Source organism: Mustela erminea, chromosome 6, assembly GCF_009829155.1.
Source record: "Mustela erminea isolate mMusErm1 chromosome 6, mMusErm1.Pri, whole genome shotgun sequence".
In the NCBI taxonomy this organism is placed as follows: Eukaryota; Metazoa; Chordata; class Mammalia; order Carnivora; family Mustelidae; genus Mustela; species Mustela erminea.
Window position 1 is genome coordinate 131,717,197 of NC_045619.1, and position 21,755 is coordinate 131,738,951.

General features: G+C 42.6%; 1 protein-coding gene across 4 annotated transcripts in view; it reads right to left on the reverse strand.

Moving 5' to 3' along the window:
* The window catches only part of MPP7 (membrane palmitoylated protein 7), a 283,907-nt gene extending 262,152 nt beyond the window's left edge, over window positions 1-21,755 (reverse strand). For 3 of the 4 annotated variants that reach the window (XM_032349737.1, XM_032349736.1, XM_032349734.1), the window contains exon 1: window positions 21,654-21,755. The gene's annotated coding sequence lies outside the window, so the exon portion shown is untranslated. The remainder of the gene's footprint in view (window positions 1-21,653) is intronic. The other variant, XM_032349735.1, reaches the window with a different exon arrangement.

Here is a 21,755-nt window from a genome sequence, read left to right on the forward strand (position 1 = left end):
ACGTATTCATTCGTTCCAGCCAAAAACTCTCTGCCACCTACTCACGTCCCTTGCAAACTATTTCACACCCACTGCAACATCTTTGCAGCATCTTTTCGGAACACAAAATATTGAGACTGTCTGCTAAAATGCATTTGGAAATTTTAGCCAAAAACTGGGCTTTCAACTTATTAATGGTGTAAACTCTTAAAATGCTAAACAATTTAAGGCCCACAAACAGGAAAGAAATTGTATTCAATGTCAGGGAACCAATGAGAGATCTACCTAAGCAGCCAAATCCATAAAGAAGACCTCCGCAGACAACGCAAAAAAAATTAAAATTGAAAAGGTCATCGGGTAAATAAAAACTGAAAATACAATAAAGAAAAAAGGAGGGGCGCCTGGGTGGCTCAGTGGGTTAAGCCGCTGCCTTCGGCTCAGGTCGTGATCTCAGGGTCCTGGGATCGAGTCCCGCATCGGGTTCTCTGCTCAGCAGGGAGCCCGCTTCCCTCTCTCTCTCTCTGCCTGCCTCTCCATCTACTTGTGATTTCTCTCTGTCAAATAAATAAATAAAATCTTTAAAAAAAAAAAAAAAAGAAAAAGAAAAAAAGAAAAAAGGAAAATGTCCTCTGGTGTCTGTATCTATGGAACTAGATACCATCAAAACAAGACTTTTTTAAAAGCAAATAAAAGAAGGAGATGGGCAGTATATGATTTCTGATTTCTGTTAATGGTCACTTTCCATCCCATATGCCCTTCAAATTATAGGAAAATCCACACATAAAGACATATTTAGAAAAAGATGGAAGGAATCAGTTACAATTTTAAAAAATGGGGGGGTGGAAGGATATGTACAAATTCATATTAGCAACTGCTTGTGGGGAGGAAGGGGAAACGGAAGTAACAAGGGCAACAATACATACTTCATCTGTGTTTTATTTCTTTCAATTAAAAAGAAAATCTGAAACAAGTATGCCAAAATGCTAACCTCTGTTAATTGGGATGAAGGTCATTTGGTATTTCTTATGTTTTCTTTGCTAGTCAGTATTTCTTCAATTTTACCCAAATTGTTTAAAGGAAGGGGGGTGGAATTCAATTTTCTCACCCAATTAAAATACCACACGGAACACAGCTGACGTACCACTCCAGGGTGAACAGGGTGAGGGAAACTCACTTTCTTCACCAAGGAGCCAACTTCTATTTTGGACTCCTAACATAGTTCTGGAAATAGAAATGGCCTAACTAGAAACTCTAAACTCTGGCTCGATCTCCCCAAACTAACCTATGGAGTGGGGCTTAACCACGGGCAAGTTCTCCATGGCAGAAACTAGAGAGGGGCCAGCTTTAGTGGAAGAAGAGAGGGACATACAAGATCCAAGAGAGGCTCCTGAATAAACCCCATGTCTCCCCTCACACCCCAGACATGATCCTCATTCCCTCCTCCGACCCCGTCCTCAAGAGATCTCGGCTCAGGTCACGACCCCTGGGTTGTGAGATCGAGCCTTGTGTTGGGCTACACAGTCAGCATGGAGTCTGCTTGAGGCTCTCTCTCTCCCTCTGCCCCACGTGTGCCCACGCGTGTGTGCCCTCTCCCTCTCTCTAAAATAAATAAATCTGAGACACACACACACACACACACACACACACACAAAATCCACACATTCACTCAACAACCATCCTACCACCAGGCCTCAGGCATTTAAGAGCAAGGGCAGAACCCTCAAAGACACCGCTATTGATTCTTTGTCCTATCAATTTCTTAGTCTTAAAAATGTTCCCGCCATCAAGTCCAAGAAAACTCAAGTCTCCCCTGTGGCTCAATAATCCCTTAGAATTATCATTACTGTTGTGAGCCCAGGAGAGCAGAATATGCCAAGTGGGACAAGGCGACCTGCACAGGCCAAACCCGTTGGCAGAGCTGGGCTCCCACGCTGTACCCAAAGCAAGAGGCAGGCCTGCCCCCAGCGGCTCCGGGCCCGTGGAGATCTAAGACAACCAGGGCAACACAGGCTCATACAGCCCGTAGCCCACTTTTTTTCTTTTTTTTAAACCAACAAAAGATCCAGTTCAGCAACCACCAGACCCTTTAAAGTAAGAGGGCAAAAAATAAAATAAAAAGGTCCCATTCCTGGGCACCCACTCTACACGTGCTGGTTTTAAGAGTAATGTTGCCGGTTACACATCAGGGAGGAAAATTCTATCTAACCGCGAATGTGCCTAAAGGAGGCCATTTCTAGTACTCCTGGCTCTAGATTATTAACAGTAATAGAACAATGGAATTTCTTAGAATCTAGACATCCAAAGGCAGGCTAAGGCCCACCAAGAGGAGGGTGTGATAACAGAGGCCGCGTGGAGATAACAGGCAACCTCGGATGACAGGGTCAAACCAGGACCATCAGAGACAAATGGACATGTGCCTGTGAAGCAATCTGGGATGTCAATCCCAGAGCAAACCTGTAGGTCTCTGAACACATCCTTATGTCCCGCCAGAGTAGAAGGTAGGTAAAAATGAGTAAAGAAAAATAACCACACACGGGGCCTGAAAATAATAGGCTGTGAAGGTCCCACGGACTGATTTCGACTTAGGGTGGCACAGCCCAAGAGTCAAAAGCAAGACACTTGGGGCGCCTGGGTGGCTCAGTAGCTTAAGCATCTGCCTTTGGCTCAGGTCATGATCCCAGAGTCCGGGGATGGAGCCCCGCATCAGGCTCCGTGCTCAGTGGAGAGCCTGCTTCACACTCTGCCTCTCCCCGCACTCAAGTGGCACACTCTCTCTCCAATAAATAAAATCTTAAAAAAAGAAAAAAAAAAAAAGGACACTGTCTGTTGAAAAACAAGGAGAACCTACTAATGCTAATAAACCTAATGTTTCTTGGCATTCCCTTAAAAGGAGGTACACAACCCGAATGTTTATAGCAGAAATGTCGACAATAGCCAAACGATGGAAAGAACCTAGATGTCCATCAACAGATGAATGGATAACGAAGATGTGGTATAGGGCGCCTGGGTGGCTCAGTGGGTTAAGCCTCTGTCTTCAACTCAGGTCACGATCTCAGGGTCCTGGGATCGAGGCCAGCATCGGGTTCTCTGCTCAGCGGGGAGCCTGCTTCCCCTCTCTGTCTCCCTACTTGTGACCTCTCTCTGTCAAATAAATAAATAAAATCTTAAAAAAAAAAAAGATGTGATATATATATATATATATATACACACACACACACATACATACATACAGTGGAATACTATGCAGCCATCAAAAGAAATGAAATCTTGCCATTTGCGATGACGTGGATGGAACTAGAAGGTATTATGCTTAGCAAAATAAGTCAATTGGAGAAAAACAATTATCATATGAACTTCCTGATATGAATTTGAGAGACAGAGTCGGGAGTTTGGGGTACGGTAGGGAAGGAAAAAAATGAAACAAGACGGGATTGGGAGGAGACAAACCATAAGAGACTCTTAATCTCACAAAACAAACTAAGGGTTGCCACGGTGAGAAGGGTAGGGCTGGGGTGGCAGGGTTATGGACACTGGGGAGGGTATGTGCTATGGTGAGTGCTGTGAAGTGTGTAAGCCTGATGATTCACAGACCTGTACCCCTGGGGCAAATAAGACATTATAGTTACTAGTGGAACCATGATGTAATCTCCGCCATTATCACAGGCTGCATGCCTCACTGGGAATCAAGGGGCCAAAGGAAAGAATACCACGTTACACTATGTCTGTTGTGGCCACTGTGACAGCCCACCTTCCAGTGAGTTCTAAACCCTTGGCTAATTAAACAGGGATTTGAGTCTAATCTACAATGGATAAGGAAATGTTCTACTCCAACCAATCTGTATACCACCTAAAAATGTCATTTTTTTCTTTAAAGATTTACTTATTTTAGAGAAAGAGCGCCCGAGCATGGGGTAAGGAAGGACAGAGGGAGAGAGACAGAAACTCAAGCAGGTGCTGTACTGAACATGGGGCCTGATGTGGGGCCCGAACTCATGACCATGAGATCGCCATGGCATCATGACCTGAGCTGAAACCAAGAGTCTGACACTTCAGGGACTGGGCCGCCCAGGTGCCCCAGTGCTAGAGTTTTAGAGAAAAGAGCAGCTGAAATCAAACACGCTAACTCTTAAGACATTCCAACATCGAGGAGACATCACTGAGCAAATGCAAACTTGCTGCAGCAAATTAGGGCTCCGGTGGATCCACTGAACCAGAGCTCGCCGAGGCCCCAGCAGCTTGAAGTCACTCATGCAGAAAGGACAGCCGAAACCCAGACGATGGGCAGAGCTGCAACACCCAGGGTAAGGGGCAGGAATAAATGGTCAAGGATTAAACACACTCCCGCAGTTAAGGGACAGGAGCAAAAAAGAAAAGCATAAATGAAACAAGATGGGATTGGGAGGGAGACAAACCATAAGTGACTCTCAATCTCACAAAACAAACTTAGGGTTGCTGGGGGGAGGGGGTTGGGAGAAGGGGGGTGGGGTTATGGACATTGGGGAGGGTGTGTGCTTTGGTGAGTGCTGTGAAGTGTGTAAACCTGGCAATTCACAGACCTGTACCCCTGGGGATAAAATTACATTATATGTTTATAAAAAATTTTAAAAAAATAAAAAAGAAAAAGAAAAGCTGGTGGCAGAAACCAACACAAAACTAGACTGAGAAGAACAGAGCTTCCCAATATCCAATCATCAAATCCGTTCCATCACACCACCCAAAGCCTCTAGAATACTCACCCTGTGCCTCGGCCCACCCCTCCTTTCAGCCCCTCCTCACTGCCCATCGGACCTTCCCACCTGCCCCCCCACCACCATACCAACATGGCGCATCATTGCCAATAGCCTTGTTTCTCAGACTGAGGTACTTATTATGGAGGTTCGGGGGGCGCATAAAAAGGACACGTCTCTCTGGAGCATCCTCTTTGAACAATGGAAAGTGGTATTTCATCAGCGGATCAAACATAAAACCTCAGAACAACTTCATGCTCACCATGGGTGACTCTCCCTAGCGCCTCAGACTTCTGAGCCAGCCGGTCACCCAGGGTGTGCCTCGGCAGACGCATTTCTAGAACACCGGCCAAAGCAGGTGCTTGTTCAGATGAAAAGAAGGAGCCAGAGAGATTGAAGATGCGTGAGACAAATTCCAGAAAGAATTCGAATCTGAGGATCTGCTCACACGCACGTTCCGGTGCACAGAACAGCAAGCTGGAGTTTAAACCCTGGCTTCACCACCCCCTGATCGTGGGACTCCGGCAAAGTACTGAACGGCAGGACTCAGTTTTCCCCATTTGTAGGAGGAAAAAAGACAATTCTTCAAGGGCTGCGGTTAAGACAGGCCATCAGGGAGCCCCGCTCAGCACAGCGCCGCGGAAGAGCCAAGGATCAACCGTTGGCAAAGGCAGCTACCGTCGATGGCAGCTAGGATCAGGTGAAAAACGACTGAGAGAGAGAGATGTGTCCTGTCCCCATCCCAGTCACAGTCTCCCCAGGGGGATGTTTTAGGTTCCCTGTGTAAAAATCAGAGGAAATCCAATCACCCAGTTCTGGACCCCGCTGGAGATTAGAAACACCTAGAACAGAAGTTGAGTCAAGGGGCGCCTGGGTGGCTCAGTGGGTTAAAGCCTCTGCCTTAGGCTCGGGTCATGATCCCAGCTTCCTGGGATCGAGCCCCGCATCGGGCTGTCTGCTCAGCAGGAGCCTGCTTCCTCTTCTCTCTCTCTCTCTCTCTCTCTGCCTACTTGTGATCTCTGTCAAATAGATAAATAATATCTTTTAAAAAAAAAGAAGAAGAAGTTGGGTCAAGGTCACTTTACTGAACTGGGCTAACTGAGCAGAAGCCAGCTGTTAAGGGAGGAGTTGGGAGGACGTGGCTAAGGAGCCACGTCACCCAGGATACCACCCCGAAGTACACCCCGGAGCCCCCGAAAAGCTGGAATTTACGAACAACCCTACTGCTGATCAGCAGGCGGTGAAGAGGGTCCCAGGAGGGGCCACAAACGTACACCGGGTGTATATAATCTGTGCACGTGCAGTACTGCGTATTCGGCAATCACTCAAATTACGAGAAGGAATTCAGGAAGGGAGGAGCGGCTTAGAACAGGTCTGGCCTGAAGCAGAAGGACCTGTTTGACGTCCCCACCGGGGCGAGAGTCTGCAGTTCACTACGAAAGGCAACTGCCTCCCCGGTTCTCGCCAGACGCCAGCAGATGCTGCAGCTCGGTCTGACTCACCCTTCCCATAACCAGTTTCGCCTATTACTGTCCTTTATCTCAAGAAAACTTCATTTTCCGTCATCCATTTCTCGACATTATACATTTTAAAGAGGAGGTATTGTAATAAACACAACTTCTGTTTATCATTCAACCCACAAAATGCCAGTAAAAAATTTAGCTAGGGAAGGTCAACTTCTCACCTCCTCCATTCTACTGTGAACCCGGGGAGGCCAAGGACTCTTCATACACTTTCAGATGCGCAATCAGAATTCAACAGAGGATTGGTTAAAGGGTAACTGTATGCAATGAATACATTCTCAGAAGCAAGAAAAATCTTAATTTTTTAAAAAGATTTATTTAAGAGAGGGGAAGTTCAGCAGGGAGAGGGGCAAAGAGAGTGAGAGAATCTCAAGCCGACGCCCCGTTGAGCGCAGCCCCACGTGGGGCTCAATTTCATGACCCTGAGATCATGACGTGGGCCAAAATCAGGAGTTCCAGACACTTAACCAAATGAGCCACCCAGGCGCCCCAAGACGAACTGCGTTTTAATTTTTAAAAATTTCTCTTAATAGCATCAGTAAGTGTGTACCACATTTTTTTATTTCAAATGAATTAAGTTACTTTCAGGATATAATAAAAGGGCTTCTTAATGGTTTCCTTTGGATTTACTTATTTCTAAAAATGAATGCAATTTCAGTTGGTGTTTCAAAGAGAAATGACTGAGACCAATTTAATCTACTCATCCTGAACAGACTTACTTTATAATCTCATGGACCAACTCACAATGTTGAAACTGATTTAAAACAAAAACAAAACAAAACAAAAAATAGGACACCTGGGTGGCTCAGTGGGTTACGAGTCTGCCTTCAGCTCAGGCCATGATCCCAGGGTCCCAGGGTCCCAGAATCCAGTCCCGCACTGGGCTCTCTGCTCAGCGGGGAGTCTGCTTCTCCCTCTCCCTCTGCTGCTCCCCTTACTTGTGTGCTCACTCACTGTCAAATAAATTCATAAAATCTTTAAAAACAGAACAAAACAAAAAAAAATTTAACCTGCCTTTTCTATACAATTATATCTCTAATAACTGATGAGGGAAATTTCCTCTTTATAAAAATACCCTATTAAATAAAGAAGGAAAACAGATCTAAAATATCACCATTTCACAAACAACTAATAAAACAAGAGATCTAGGTAATGATTCTCAATGACCAGGATCACCACAGAAGGAAAGACAATCAACACTGCCTGACTCCAGCTGGAAGTACACCTTACCACCCAGGAAGCAATTTTGCCAAAAAAAAAAGAAAGAAAGAAGACTGAATCAAACCAAGATCTGATTACTATTTATACGAAATAAAAGAAGAGAAGAGCAAGTTAAACCATTAACGAGTTAAAATTAAATTAAAAGCATTACAACAGGTTACCACTTGTTATCATCCTTCCTAATGATGACATAACCAAACAAATATTTCTTGATAAATGTCCAGGACAGGTCTTCAACTTCTCTTTGTGATTATCTTCATCTTAAAAGATGTGGAAAGTAAACCACGTATTAGCATGTTTATAGACATATTTATCGTGATAAGGCAGCAAAACTAACAGCTTCACGCAGGTCTGAAGCTGCTGTTCTCAGAAATATTTTCTTTCCTAGGGTTACCAAACTTTTCCTCACTTGGAAAAATACAGCACGGCTGAGCCAAGAAGTAGCAGGTCCCTGCTTCTAAGAAGACGGCTTTTGGAATAAGTAAGCGACAGAAAAGTTGGATCTGGCTGAGGAACCTCAGGGGAGAGAGATCAGTGTTAAGAACCTGGTCCTCGGGGCGCCTGGGTGGTTCAGTGGGTTAAAGCCTCTGTCTTCGGCTCAGGTCATGGTCCCCGGGTCCTGGGATCGAGCCCTGCATCAGGCTGTCTGCTCGGCGGCGAGCCTGCTTCCCTTCCTCTCTCTCTGCCTGCCCCTCTGCCTACTTGTAAACTCTGTCTGTCAAATAAATAAAGTCTTTAAAAAAAAAAAAAAGGGCGTCTGGGTGGCTCAGTGGGTTAAGCCGCTGCCTTCGGCTCAGGTCATGATCTCAGGGTCCTGGGATCGAGTCCCGCATCGGGTTCTCTGCTCCGCAGGGAGCCTGCTTCCTTCTCTCTCTCTCTCTGCCTGCCTCTCTGCCTACTTGTGATCTCTCTGTGTCAAATGAATAAATAAAAAATCTTTAAAAAAAAAAAAAAAAACCTGGTCCTCAATTGCACTGGCGAGAGATACAAAGAGCCAGCGGTTCTCAAGTGATCCTTAAACCCTGGGGGTCCTCAACAAGCTTTTGGTCTATCCATGAGGTCAAAATTATTTTTGTAATAATGGTGAAGAGGCGCCTGGGTGGCTTAGTCATTAAGCAGCTGCCCTTGGCTCAGGTCATGATCCCAGGGTCCTGGAATCGAACCCCACATGGGGCTCTCTGCTCAGCAGGAGACCTGCTTCCTCCCTCCCACTCCCTCTGCTTGTGTTCCTCTCACTGTACCTGTCAAATAAATAAAATCTTAAAAAACAAAAAATTAAAATCATGCTGAGAGGTTACCTGTGATGTTCGCTGCACTGACCTTTGTGCTGAGGATATAAAAGCAAGGCTGTCTAAAACTGCTGGCATCTTGGCAGGGAAAAAAAAGTCAATGGTCCCAACCAGGCTGCCCTCCCCAGTATAAACTCAAGTGGAAAAAAAAGGCCAGCTTCACAGAAGAGTGTCCTTGAGGGAACGGTGAAAATTAATGATTATACTGAAATCTCAATTCTTGGATACAGTTCTTAATGTTTGTGACAAAATAGGAAGTCTAGGGAAGAAGGTATGCCATACACTGAAGGAGAATGGTCCTCTGGTAGGAAAGGAGGAGCGCCATCTGTACGATTCGCAAGCTGAGCGAGCAGCTTTTTTTCCCCATGGAATATCATTCTTATAGGAAATAACACCCGAAAGGCAAATGGAGTACTGAAGGCTGGGCATTTATTTGGCAGAACTTTTTTCTTTCTTTTTTTTTTTAACTGAATAAAGTGAACCTCTTGCTTCCAGGAAAACACCCAACCTATGTGTTGACCATAAGAAAATTCAAGCTTTCAAGCAAAAATTAGGTTTTTCAAAAAATTACATCTGCCACCAGGAACATGACAGCATTTTCAATAATCATCTTTCTGAAGGGATCATGGGTGATTTTAACAAATGTGACCTTTTCTAACGATATCACAAAAGGTGCCAACATTTGGGAGATTTAAATTCCATGAACCAATATTGTCCAAAACGTATATAAAGATTCAAAGTACAAAATAAGCCACTACAATTAAATGCCTAGAATGAGAAAAGTTTGACACGGGTTAAGATTCCAGTGTGCAATGGTATTTTTAAGGAATTGTTACTTACAAAGTTTTGGTGTGGTATCAAAGAGAATATCCATGATTACCTAAAAAGATCATTAAAACACTCCTCTCTTCCAACTACAGGTCTGTACAAGATTAAACTTCCCTCCTATATCCCAACCAAACAGCAAATCACAACAGACTGAACACAGAAACAGAAAAATCCAGCTGTCTTAGCAGACAAGTAGAGCTACAGTCAAAAAGAACAAAATATGTAGGAATAAATGTAACCAAGGAGGTAAAAGATCTGTACTCAGAAAATGACAAGACATTGATGAAAGAAACTGAACAGGACACAAATGGAAAGATACCCCACGCTCATGAACTGGAAGACTATTGTTAAAATGCCCATACTACCCAAAGCAATCTACAAATTCAGTATAATCTCTATTACAATTCCAAAAGTATTCTTTACAGAAGACAAATATTCCTAAAATTTATATGGAATCATGAAAGACCCCAAATAACCAAAACAATCTTGAGAAAGGAACACAAAGCTGGAGGTATCACGATCACAGAGTTAAACTATACTACAAAGCTACAGTAATCAAAACAATATAGTACTGACACAGAAACACACACTTAGATCAAAAGAACAGAATGAGGGGCACCTGGGTGGCTCAGTGGGTTAAAGTCATGATCTCAGGGTCCTGGGATCAAGCCCCGCATTGGGCTCTCTACTCAGGGGGGAGCCTGCTTCCTCCTCTCTCTCTCTGCCTGCCTCTCTGCCTACTTGTGATCTCTCTCTGTCAAATAAATAAAACCTTTAAAGGTAAGACCTGAAACTGTAAAACTCCTAGAAGAAAACATGGGCAGTAATCTCTTAGACATCAGCTTTAGCAACATTTTTCTAGATATGTGTCGGGCAAGGGAAACAAAAGCGATACCAAACTATTGGGACTCCATCAAAATAAAAAGCTGCTGCACAGCGAAGGAAACCATCAATGAAATGCAAAGACAACTTACTGAATGGGAGAAGATATATGCAAAGAATCTATCTGATGAGTTCCTATCTAAAATATATAAAGAACTCACACGACACCAAAAAAAACCTACTTAACTGACTTAAAAATGGGCGGAGGACCCAATCAGACATTTTTCCGAAGAAGACATACAGATGGCCAATGGACACATGAAAAGATGCTCGACACCTTTAATCATCAGGGAAATGCTCATCAAAACCATGAGGAGATACTATCTCACCAGTCAGAGGGCTAGTATCAAAAAGAAAAGAGGTAACACGTGTTGATAAAGATGTGGAGAAAAGAAGACCCTTGCACACTGCTGGGGGGAATGCAAACTCGTACAGCCACTGTGGGAAAGAGTATGGAGCTTCCTCAAAAAATTAAAAATTAAAAAATACCATACGATCCAGTAATCCATTTGTGGGTATCCACCCAAAGCAAATGAAAACACTAATTCAAAAGGACATATGCACCTCTATTTTGACTGCAGCATTTTTTACAATAGCCAAGAAGCAACCTAGTGTCCATCAATAGATGAGAGAATAAAGAAGATGTGGCATACTTGTAGAATGGAATCTTTTTTACTCAGCAGTAAAAAAAAAAAAAAATTGTCATTCACAACACCGATGAATCTAGAGGGTATTGTGCTAAGTGAAATTGGCAGAGAAAGACAAATACTTACATGGGAAAATACGAAAAGCAAAACAAATGAACAAAACGGACAAAGAACAAACGTAGTTGCGGGGGACGGGGGAGGGAGGTGATGGCTGAAACAGGTGAAGGAGATGAAGAGGTACAAAGTTCCAGTCACAAAATAAATAAGCGATGAAAAGTACAGCACAGGGAAATCAGTCAATAACAACATAATAACAGTACAGTGACAGATGGTTACTACACTTACCCCGGTATTACATAATGGAGAGAACTGTCAAATGACTATCTTGTACACCTGAAACTAACACAGTAAGTCAACTATATTTCAGTTAAAAAAAAAGTTACAAAAACATAAAATAATACCACTCTTTTCACTTATTTTGATATTTTTCATAAAGTGTTTTTATGTTTACATGTAATGGGATTATTACTTTTCAGTGAGTTAATACTCTAAAATTTCGTGTTTAAATTTAATTTTTTTTAAAGATTTTATTTATCTATTTGACAGAGATAACAAGTAGGCAGAGAGCCCAACATGGGGCTCGATCCCAGGACCCTGGGATCATGACCTGAGCCGAAGGCAGAGGCCTTAACCCACTGAGCCACCCAGGCGCCCCTCGTGTTTGAATTTCTAATACAGCAAATATTGTTAAATATCACCCACATAAAAAAAAGATCCTTAATTTTTCAGAGTGTGAAGGACTGCAATCACATGTTTGAACACTGTAGCTCCAAAGATTACAGCCTCGGTCAAGGCTCCGATGTTCAAATGAACTTTCAGACACGATCTGAGCCTCTGATTTCCCTGATGAACAAAACACCTCAAGTCAGGAGTCCAGCAGGAGCCAACTGACAGACCATGACCACTAATCACCACACTCTTACAAGTCAAGGTCATAGAGAAGAGCAGCAGGGAGACTTCTGGGGTCCTACTAATGTTTCGTCTCTGAATGCTGCTTAACAAGTGTGTTTGGTTTGGGATAATTCTGTGAGCTGCACACCTAAGATGTCTGCATATCCCAGTACACGCATTTTTCTAGGTATCTATGAGACTTCAATTTTCAAAAATTTCACAGTCTGGGTGGCTCCATTGGTGAAGTGTCTGACTTCGGCTCAGGTCATGATCTTGGGGTCCTGGGATCAAGCCCTGTGTCTGAGCTTTGCACTCAGAAGGGAAGTCTGCTTCTCCCTCTCCCTCTGCCCCTTCCCCTACTCGTGTGGACATGCGCAAACGTGCACTCTGCGCCTATGCTCTCTCCCCACCAAATAAATAAAAATCTTTTTAAAAAGTTCACACAATATACATAAAACATTTCTGCTTTGTTTTTCCAAACACGTGATGGCTTTCAACTAAGTTGAGTCACTACCCATCACTTACTTTGGAAAAGCCTGATTTTAAAAATTCAAATATGTAATTTAAAAACCTCAATATAAAAAAAAAGTATATTTAGAATAAACGTAACAACTTCCCTAAACACAACTATAACTATTCAGAGTTTAGAGCTCTACATACCATCCATGACGGTTATCTTACCAAAATCTGAAAGAGAATACTGTGCTTATTTCCCAAGTTTTTAAAGCCAGTGAAGTCCAACAATTTAAAAAAAAAAAAAAAATAGAGCAGGGGCACCTGGCTGGCTCCATCAGAAAAGCAAGCAACTCCTGATCTTGGGGTCATGAGTTCAAGCCCAGTATTGGGCACAGAGATTACTTAAATAAAAAACTTTCAAATGAAAAACAGAACATATAACCTCCCCCAAAAAAGCAATGAAAAATAAATGAAATGAAAAGTAAATGAAATGAAATATATGAAAATATATTGAAAAATATATGAATGATATATGAAATATATGAATGAAATGAAAAATAAAATGAAAATGAAATGAATGAAAAGTGAGATGAATGAAAAATGAAATGAATAATAGTGAAAAATATATGAAATAATTTGAAATGAATGAAGTGAAAAATAAAATAAAATGAATAATAAAATGAAAATAATGAAAAATAAAAACAAATAAATCTTCCAGTTAAAGGTGTAACTAAAGATGAATTCCCCTAAAGGTGCTACAAGATCTAATGGCCACCATCTCTGTTACTCTCAATGTATCACTCCAATTCTAGACAAATGCAGTAAAGCCAGGAAATACAAAAGACAAGGTAGTAAGAACTGGAAGGAAAAAGACAATTGGCCATTATTTAAAGAATAAACGTCACAGAACAAAAAAAGAAAAACTAGCTGTTAAACTACAGTAAGAATTTAATAAGACTGCCCCCAAAGTATATTAAGTATAGACAGATTAACTGATAGATTTATATCAACAGACATACCTATCAACAGAGGGAAAAAAGGGGGGAAAAGGGGAAAAAATGTCACTCACAATAGAAACAAAAACTGAAGTACCTAGGAATTAATCTAACGAAGAAGACATAAGACAATGGAGAAAATATGTTTAAACTCTACTGAAAAAACAACTATCTTTAACACAGGTGTTAAAAACAAGAAAATGGGCACAAAAGTGGATCATTCTGATAAGCACCTGCCTTCAGCTCAGGTCATGAACCCAGGGTCCTCGGATCTAGCCTAGGGCTACTTCCTGCTCACCGGGGAGCCGGCTTCTCCCTCTCCCACTACCCCTGCTTGTGCACATGTGTGCACTCCGTCGAATAAAAAAATAAAAAATAAAAAAGACAACAAGCCCAACATAGAGTTACTTATGCTAAACCCCACATCACGAGAGACAATTTCAGCTCTCCCAGAAATGGAATCATAAACCAATTCCTTAGGAACTTACCTGATCTACAGGAATGAGGTAACCTGCCTGACTCCGGTCCTCTGAAGGAAAGTGACCTTGCCACAACCAGTCCACTTTTTTGCTACTAAAACTTCCCAATCCCACTTTCTGCTGCATGCAAAAGTCTTTCATGCCGTATCACTCCTTCCCAGATCTCCTTTCTGTCTGCTGGTGACTGCCCAATTCATGAATCAACAAATAAAGCCAGTAAGATCTTTAAAATTGATTCAGTTGAACTTGTTTCTTAACGTATGATTTAACCATGGTTCTAGATCACCAGAAGTGGTTCTAAAAAATACAACTGCTGCATCTCCACTCCCTCCAGAATATGATTCAGTTGACAGGGGGTAAACTGAGGCATGGGTTTCTAAAAGCTACTTTGTAAATTCTAATGTAAAGCCAGGAATGAAAACCACCAGGTTAAGCATCTGAAAAAAATAAAGATGGGCCTCATACTTCTACGTACCAATCACTATAAATAGGTTGTAGCAATAAAAGTGAAAATAAAAACCAGTGTGGAAGTAGAACAGGAAGAGACAGACTGTAAAAACATACCTTTGTTAACCAAGAATGCAAAATATGTCCTAAACAAAACCTAGATCGTGAAAAATGGATCTAATTATAACAAAATTATTCTGTTCAATAAAAGATTTCAAAGGAGAAACCCAATAAATGGTAGGGGGAAAGAATAAGAAACCTAAAGACATTTGTGCCACATAAAATCCAACAGATTATCACCCAGAAGATACAAAAAAAAAAAAAATCCTGTAAATTAGGGGAGGAAAGGGATACAAAAATTTAATAGAAAAAGAGGCAAAGAATAAATAAATGGCAATTCACAAAAGGGGATCCCACACAGCTAATAAGCATCTGACAGGATACGCGCCCGCATCAGTAATTAGAGAACTGCAAATCAGAACAGTAATGTATCACGTTGTGCCCAGTTCACTCCATCTGTTGCATCAGATTGGAAAAAATTATAAGGTCAGAAAATATCAAGTGCTGGCAAGAATGTGGCAAACGACAGCTGGCAACAGTGTATATCAGCACAGCCATTCCAGAGAATAACCTGGCAGAATTAATGTTGTACAAGCCCCAGAAAGGGTCGGATGGAGGGGCGGGGGGAGGTGAAGGAGGAAGAGCCAGTGAAATTAACCGAGAGGCTTACATGGACCACAGCATCAGGACCACGGGCCACAAAGGGAGCATGAGCTCAAGCCTACACACCTGACTTGGGGAGGGAGTCCCCGCCACACCTGGTCCTTCCTGGAACCAGCCTGTGCAAAATCCCTGCCCACCAGGTGCTGTATTCGGGCCCTGCCCTCACAGAGTTTGCAATCTAGTAAAGGAAACAGTAAAAAGTAAACAAGTAACTTCGGAAGGTGGTGACAATGGAAGTAACGGGAATGGGTGCCAGCCCAAAGGCGGGCTCTTAGAGACCTGCAGAAGGAAAATTAACCAGGCATGCGGCCAAAGGTGGGGTAAGAATCTCCAGAAACTGCATTCAGGGTCTTCAGTCACCACAGGAAAAGTGAGATTATTTTCTGAAGATGACTTCCAGGTACTTCCTGTAACTGAACTCCCAGGAACAGCCCTGAAAATTCCCCGTTCTAGGGGAGCCTGGGTGGCTCAGTGGGTTAAAGCCTCTGCCTTCAGCTCAGGTATGATCTCAGGGTCCTGGGATAGAGCCCCACATCGGGCTCTCTGCCCAGCAAGGAGCCTGCTTCCCCCTCTCTGTGCCTGCCTCTCTGCCTACTTGTGATCTCTGTCTGTCAAATAAATAAATAAAATCTTAAAAAAAAATTTTTTTTTTGAAAAATTAGGGGCCGCTGGGTGGCTCAGTTGTTAAGCATCTGCCTTCAGCTCAGGTCATGATCCCAGAGTCCCGGGATCGAGTCCTGCAACGGGCTCCCTGCTCGGCGGGAAGCCTGCTCTCCCACTCCCACCCCCACTGCTTGTGTTCCCTCTCTTGCTGTGTCTCTGTCAAATAAAATCTTTTTTAAAAAAATTTTTTTAATTAAAAGTTTCTGGCCTTTAGGAGCATAGCTCAACCTTATAAGATTCCAGACTCGATTTTTTTAGGATTAAAAGTCAACGTTTATTGCATGTTCGTCACCTAGCAGGCACTGTTCTATGAGCTTTTACACACATCTGAGTTCACTTAAGTACTCTACACAACATGATACTGTATTTCTACTTTAGAGAAGAACAGAGGTAAGAACATGCCTGAAGTCGGGGACGGAGCAGGGCTTCAAATCCAGATCTTTCAAACTTCAAAGCCTGTTTTCTTAACCATTCCCAATACTTATATTCCCCCTGGCATCTTTTCCGTGATTTTCTGAGTGTGGTCCCTGGGCCAGCAGCATCACCACTGTAACTTAACAGAAAGGCATGCTCAAAGGGCCCACCCCCAGACCCACTAAATCAGAAACTCTAAGAGTGGAAACAGCTGCCTGTGTTTTAACAAGCCCTCCTGGTGAGCTGGAGGCACACGAAGGTTCAAGAACCATGGGTTTTCATGCTGGATATATGTATGTTAAAGGGAAATGATCACCATTTTGGAAATTTCACAACATAAATGTTTGATTCTATTTTAAATGGCTAAAAAATCAAAATTACATTCATTCACTTTCTCAAGACCCAGCAACTCCTCCCCCAACCTGACAAAATGTCCAATGATTCAACCATCTAAAATATGAAATGTAAATAAAGGCCCCCACTCCTAGGGACTTTACTAGGAACTGGATTTTAAATTCCAAACGTGAAAAAGAGCACAGAGGTCCAAATAGAATCTTCAGAAGTTGAATCAGAAGCCATATTAGGAAAAGGACAAAAATGTTTTGAGTAGCAGCAGCCGAAGCTTGACAAATCTGAGTCCATAGCTCCGTAAGCCTTTTTATCTCTGGCTCAACTCTAGATTTTTACAACACCCCTCCAACAAACTTCAACTGCCAAAAAAAAAAAATTATAACTTTCGAAATATTTGTTTCTCAAGACTCAAAGTGCTTTAAGTAAACATATATAGGCACCATCTTCCAAATACCCTTTTATCATGAGTCAAGCTAATCAGATACGCTAGTGCATACAGACACTAATGCAAAAACGGCTCACACCTTCCCAACCCCTTACCTAGACTCCTCTACAGCATCCTGCCTGACTTTTCTCTATTCAAAGCAATATTGAGACCAGGCACCTTCTTTCCTACCCCAACTCAAGTCTTCAGTTTGAGTAATACAGCTCTATGTGTACTTAAATTTGAGATATATATATAGATAGATAGATATAGATATGTATATGGTTCATATATATATATATATATGAAGAAGCCACATATATATATATATATATATATATGGGGTTTTTTTTTAAGATTTCATTTATTTGGAGAAGAGAGACAGAGAGAGAAAGCATGAGACAGCATGAGTGCGGTGAGGGGCAGAGGGTGAAGCAGACTCCCTACTGAGCAGGAAACCAGACCAGCAGAGGCTCTATCCTGGGATTCTGGGATCATGACCTTAGCTAAAGGCACTTAGCCAGCTGAGCCACCTAGGCGCCCCTGTCCATTTCTATTCACACTTTTTTTTAAGGTACTGGAAGACAAGAGTATCAGAAGTATGTACAGATTCAAGCACCTACCACAATTTGAGAACCTACTATATGTCAAATAACTCTTTTAAGCTATTCACTTGTATATTCAAATTATTAATTTCAGAAAGTTCAGGATACTACTTATTTTAAAGATTAAAAACATAAATTTGAAGACTGAAGAGTTAACTTGCCCACGTCTGTACCATGGGATAGCTAGAAATCGGACCTAAATTGCATACGAACTTGATTCAAGTGGTCAAAGGTGCAAACAGCTCTGAGAAGCCCACACTCACGCAGTTTTTAATCGGCCTGGCTTCTTAAAACCATCCACCTTTCCGCGCCCAAGCTCACCTAAGAATTGGCAACACCGATGGGAGCCACCCTTCCAAAAGGAATAGCACCTATTTATTTTCCCTCTTCCAAATACTATCAAACCCACCCCCCCACACCCAGAACCATGGGTGGTTCCAAGAAACAGCTATGACTTCTCATCCCCCTTCTGTAACAGTAACAGCAATTAATCAGTAACAAACAAGCCTGTTAGCTCCTACAATCAGAGGGAGAATGTGCCCTGCTCCTTTATAGGTAAGCTGTTAATAATGTTCTCCTAAAGAGATTATGCGAGCTTTCAAGAAAGAAAAAATGAACTGTTACATGACTGGAAAAAAAAATTTTTTTTTGTAACTTAAGTATTCACTCATATTCAAGATTTGAGTCATCTTGTTATATGTACCCACGTTATTCTACCACTTCTTTTGAGGAATCTGTAACCATCAAAAAGCAAAACATGAAACTATGCTCAAGGGTGCCTGGGTGGCTCAGTGGGTTAAAGCCTTTGCCTTCGGCTCATGATCCCAGCATCCTGGAATCAAGTTCCCCATGAGCAGGGAGCCTGCTTCCACCTCTCTCTCTGCCTGTCTCTCTGCCTGCTTGTGACCTCTGTCTGTCAAATAAATAAAATCTTTAAAAAAAAAAAAAAAAACTATGCTCAAATAGTTCATAGCTCATGAAAGATTTAAATAAAACACAGCCATTAAAAAAAAAAAGTTCAATTGTGCATAAATAAGGACCAAAGATTCACATTCTGATCACAGGGAGAATCAGAGAGCTTTTTAGAAGTTATTTCTTTAAAATTACTGTGTCCTTTAAGTTAAGCTGTCCTTTCCTTCCAAATAACCTCACTTAATGAAACTGACCATTGCAATTCTGTCTGAATTGTAATTACAAGAGAAGCAGTTACAGTACACTTGTATCTTTGTCAATGAAATACTTATAATAAGGAAAAAAATCTGATTGAACTCTCCTTTGAGTAGCACCCAGTGCACCACCTAGTGGAAGTTGGGTAACATTGTAATTAATTTTTTTTAAAGGACAGAAACCCTAGGTAAGAATTACAAGTACAGTAAAAACAGCCTAAATCTCTTTCCAGTTTCCCACGCTGCAAGAGAGCTGTGTTCATAAGAGAGGACTCATTTCCTGTACAAACTAATAGGCTGATAAGGCTTTCTTAATGGAAATCCTTGGGCGTTAATCAAATGAAGACATTAATGCAAAAACAAATCCAAACAAATAAAAACAGAGATAGACAGGGGTTGTATAAGTGATGCCTTATATCCTACAAGAATAAGTTATGTCAAAATGGACAGGTTATAGGCAGCAGACGCATTTGCCATGAAAACAACTTCATGATTAGAACAGTTCCATTCAGTAATTCATAAGACATTTCCATATTCCTGATGACTAATAAGTTTAACATAACCTAGCAGTTCTCCAGAATTCCCCAAGCCCTGACACCATTCGAAGAGGTTCCTCCCAACTGGCCATCTAAGCCTGCTCTGCATTAACCCCCAAACTCCCTTGCTTGCACTGTTCTGAGGAATAAATGATTTTTACATTTTCAGCTTTTCTACTAAATTTATACTTTACCTTTCCCAAAAGGTCCTAAGCCATGACCAGAATACATCATGCTTCATTTTTATTTGCCTTATGTGTAGTAATTTCAGTTCAACTCAGAAAACAGCACTGAAATCCACTGCAAAGCTACAGACGCAAACAAAGATAAGCTTGGGTTCTCTAATTTGGAAAACCTCCCAAAATTTAAAACAGATTTACACATAGCACCACTAGGAATTTGTTTTGTTTTCCCTGTGTGAAAAATTACCTTTCTGGTGTGATTCAAAACTATGTCAGCAACCTCGAGGAGGAAAAAAAAACAAAAACAAAAACCTAAGAGACACTATTTCTTTATTTAGAAAACACCATCTCCATCTGTGATTCTTGTACCACGTAATCGAACTGGTATACAGACGCTTACTTGATGGTGGGAACCTTAGTAGATCCTGGATTAAATCCATTTCGGGTACAGAATAAAGTAGGAGTCAGGTGACCTGGGGCAGAACTCTCTTCACCTCTAGGGCTTTCACTTTATGGACTTGTAGAGTAGGCATGATTATGTACTACCTGCCTCCCAATAGGATTAAAAAACTGACAGCCTACAAGAGTCTCAATTAAAAGACCTAAATGGAAATAGAGGCATCCCCCGTTTTTCACCAGTTCACATTACACTACTTTGCTTTTACGACAGACCTTAGTATCTGGTTTCACTAACTGGGAGAAACGCACAGAGGTGTTTGTTCTGCATCAGCTGGAGAGGCAGCACACACCTGAACAGCAGGAGTGGCAGAGCCAAGCTCCTTCCCTGAGAACTCAACTCAGCGTCTCAGCAGCCAGCCCCGGCAGCTCTGACCTCTGTCTGAGCATCTGTGCTGTATCCTGACTTATTTTATGCATTCATTAGCAAAATGTTTATCCTAAGGTATTGGGAAAGCCTAAGGGGGGGGGGGTGGCTGGAACACTAAAAACAATTTCCCATACACATTAATAGTGGGGTATTTTTGTTTTGTTTTTTGTTTTTTTGCTTTGCAGTACTCCAGTTTAGAAAAAATTTCATAGGAACGCTCTATTTTCAGAGAGCAGGGAAAACCTGTACTGGTTAGAACTGGAGTGCACCTAGAAGGGGAGAACACTGCTCCAAGAGTTCTCACTGTGCCATTACCGCCCCAAACCCAGTGACCTTCACCATTTCACTTGTTAACAAATCGTGAATGAAAACAAAGGTTATTAAGCTAGTCAAAGAGAAAGTAGTAATAATTCAAGGTGCAAATCAGGAATTAATTGCCTGGCTTGTCTACAAAGGATTACCTCCTGAGTACCAAGCAGGTGCATTCCCGAAACCTAAAACCCAGAAATTGTTTTTAGAGAAGCTTTTCTTTTTTTTTTTTTTTATTTGAATGCTAATGTTTAAAAAAAAAATTAGAAGAAAAAAAAATCACAATTGTACTCCCACCCTTGTCAGAGTGACAGAAACAAGGTTCCACCCCCACAACCCTTTCAAACCTGCGCAGGCATTCCTCATCAACATCCCCCCCCCCCCCCACTGCTATCTCACCTTCCCCACTTCAGCCCAGACAGAGGTGAGTCACACTGCTGGGTCTACTTGTCACTTAAGGAAAGTCCCCAAACAAGTTCACGTTAAAGACTACTCTTAACTTAAAAAAATAACAGGTCAACAGTGTTAATGTGTAAATGGTACTGCAATGCGCCTGCCTCCAGAAAATATGTAATTAACAATACCCAAGACCCCTTTCTGGCTTAAAAAAAAAAAAAAAAAAAGCCACTCAGCTTATCCTCACTAATCAGTAGGTCCCTTTCCCTCGCGAGCCTGACTCTGACTCAACTCCGCAGTTTTCCTCCACCTGCACGTCCTAGCGCCCTCCATTGGGCCCGGCCGCCTCACTCCGAGTCCCCAGGGGGTCCCGCCGGCAGCTGCCCCCGCCCTTCCCCCTCGGAGTCCCCCGCCCGGCCCCGCCCCCACCTCCCCGCAAGGTGTCGCCGCCGCCGCCGCCGCCGCCGCCGCCGCGGGCTCCCGGGCGGAGGCGCCTTGAGGCAGGCGGGAGGCTCCGGGTGACGCGGCCCGGCTCGGCCCGGCAGCCGCCTGCGGGTGCAGTCGGGGGAGCAGACCCCATCGCCCGCGCCGCACCGGTGCTCCGACAGGAGCTGCAGCTACGGCACCCCATTACCTGCTCTGGGCAGCCGTGGCCCGCGGGAGGCGCGACCGCTCTGGTCCCTGCAGCCCCGGGTCGGGAGGCAAAGAGACAGAGACCGCAGCCGCCGCAAAGGAC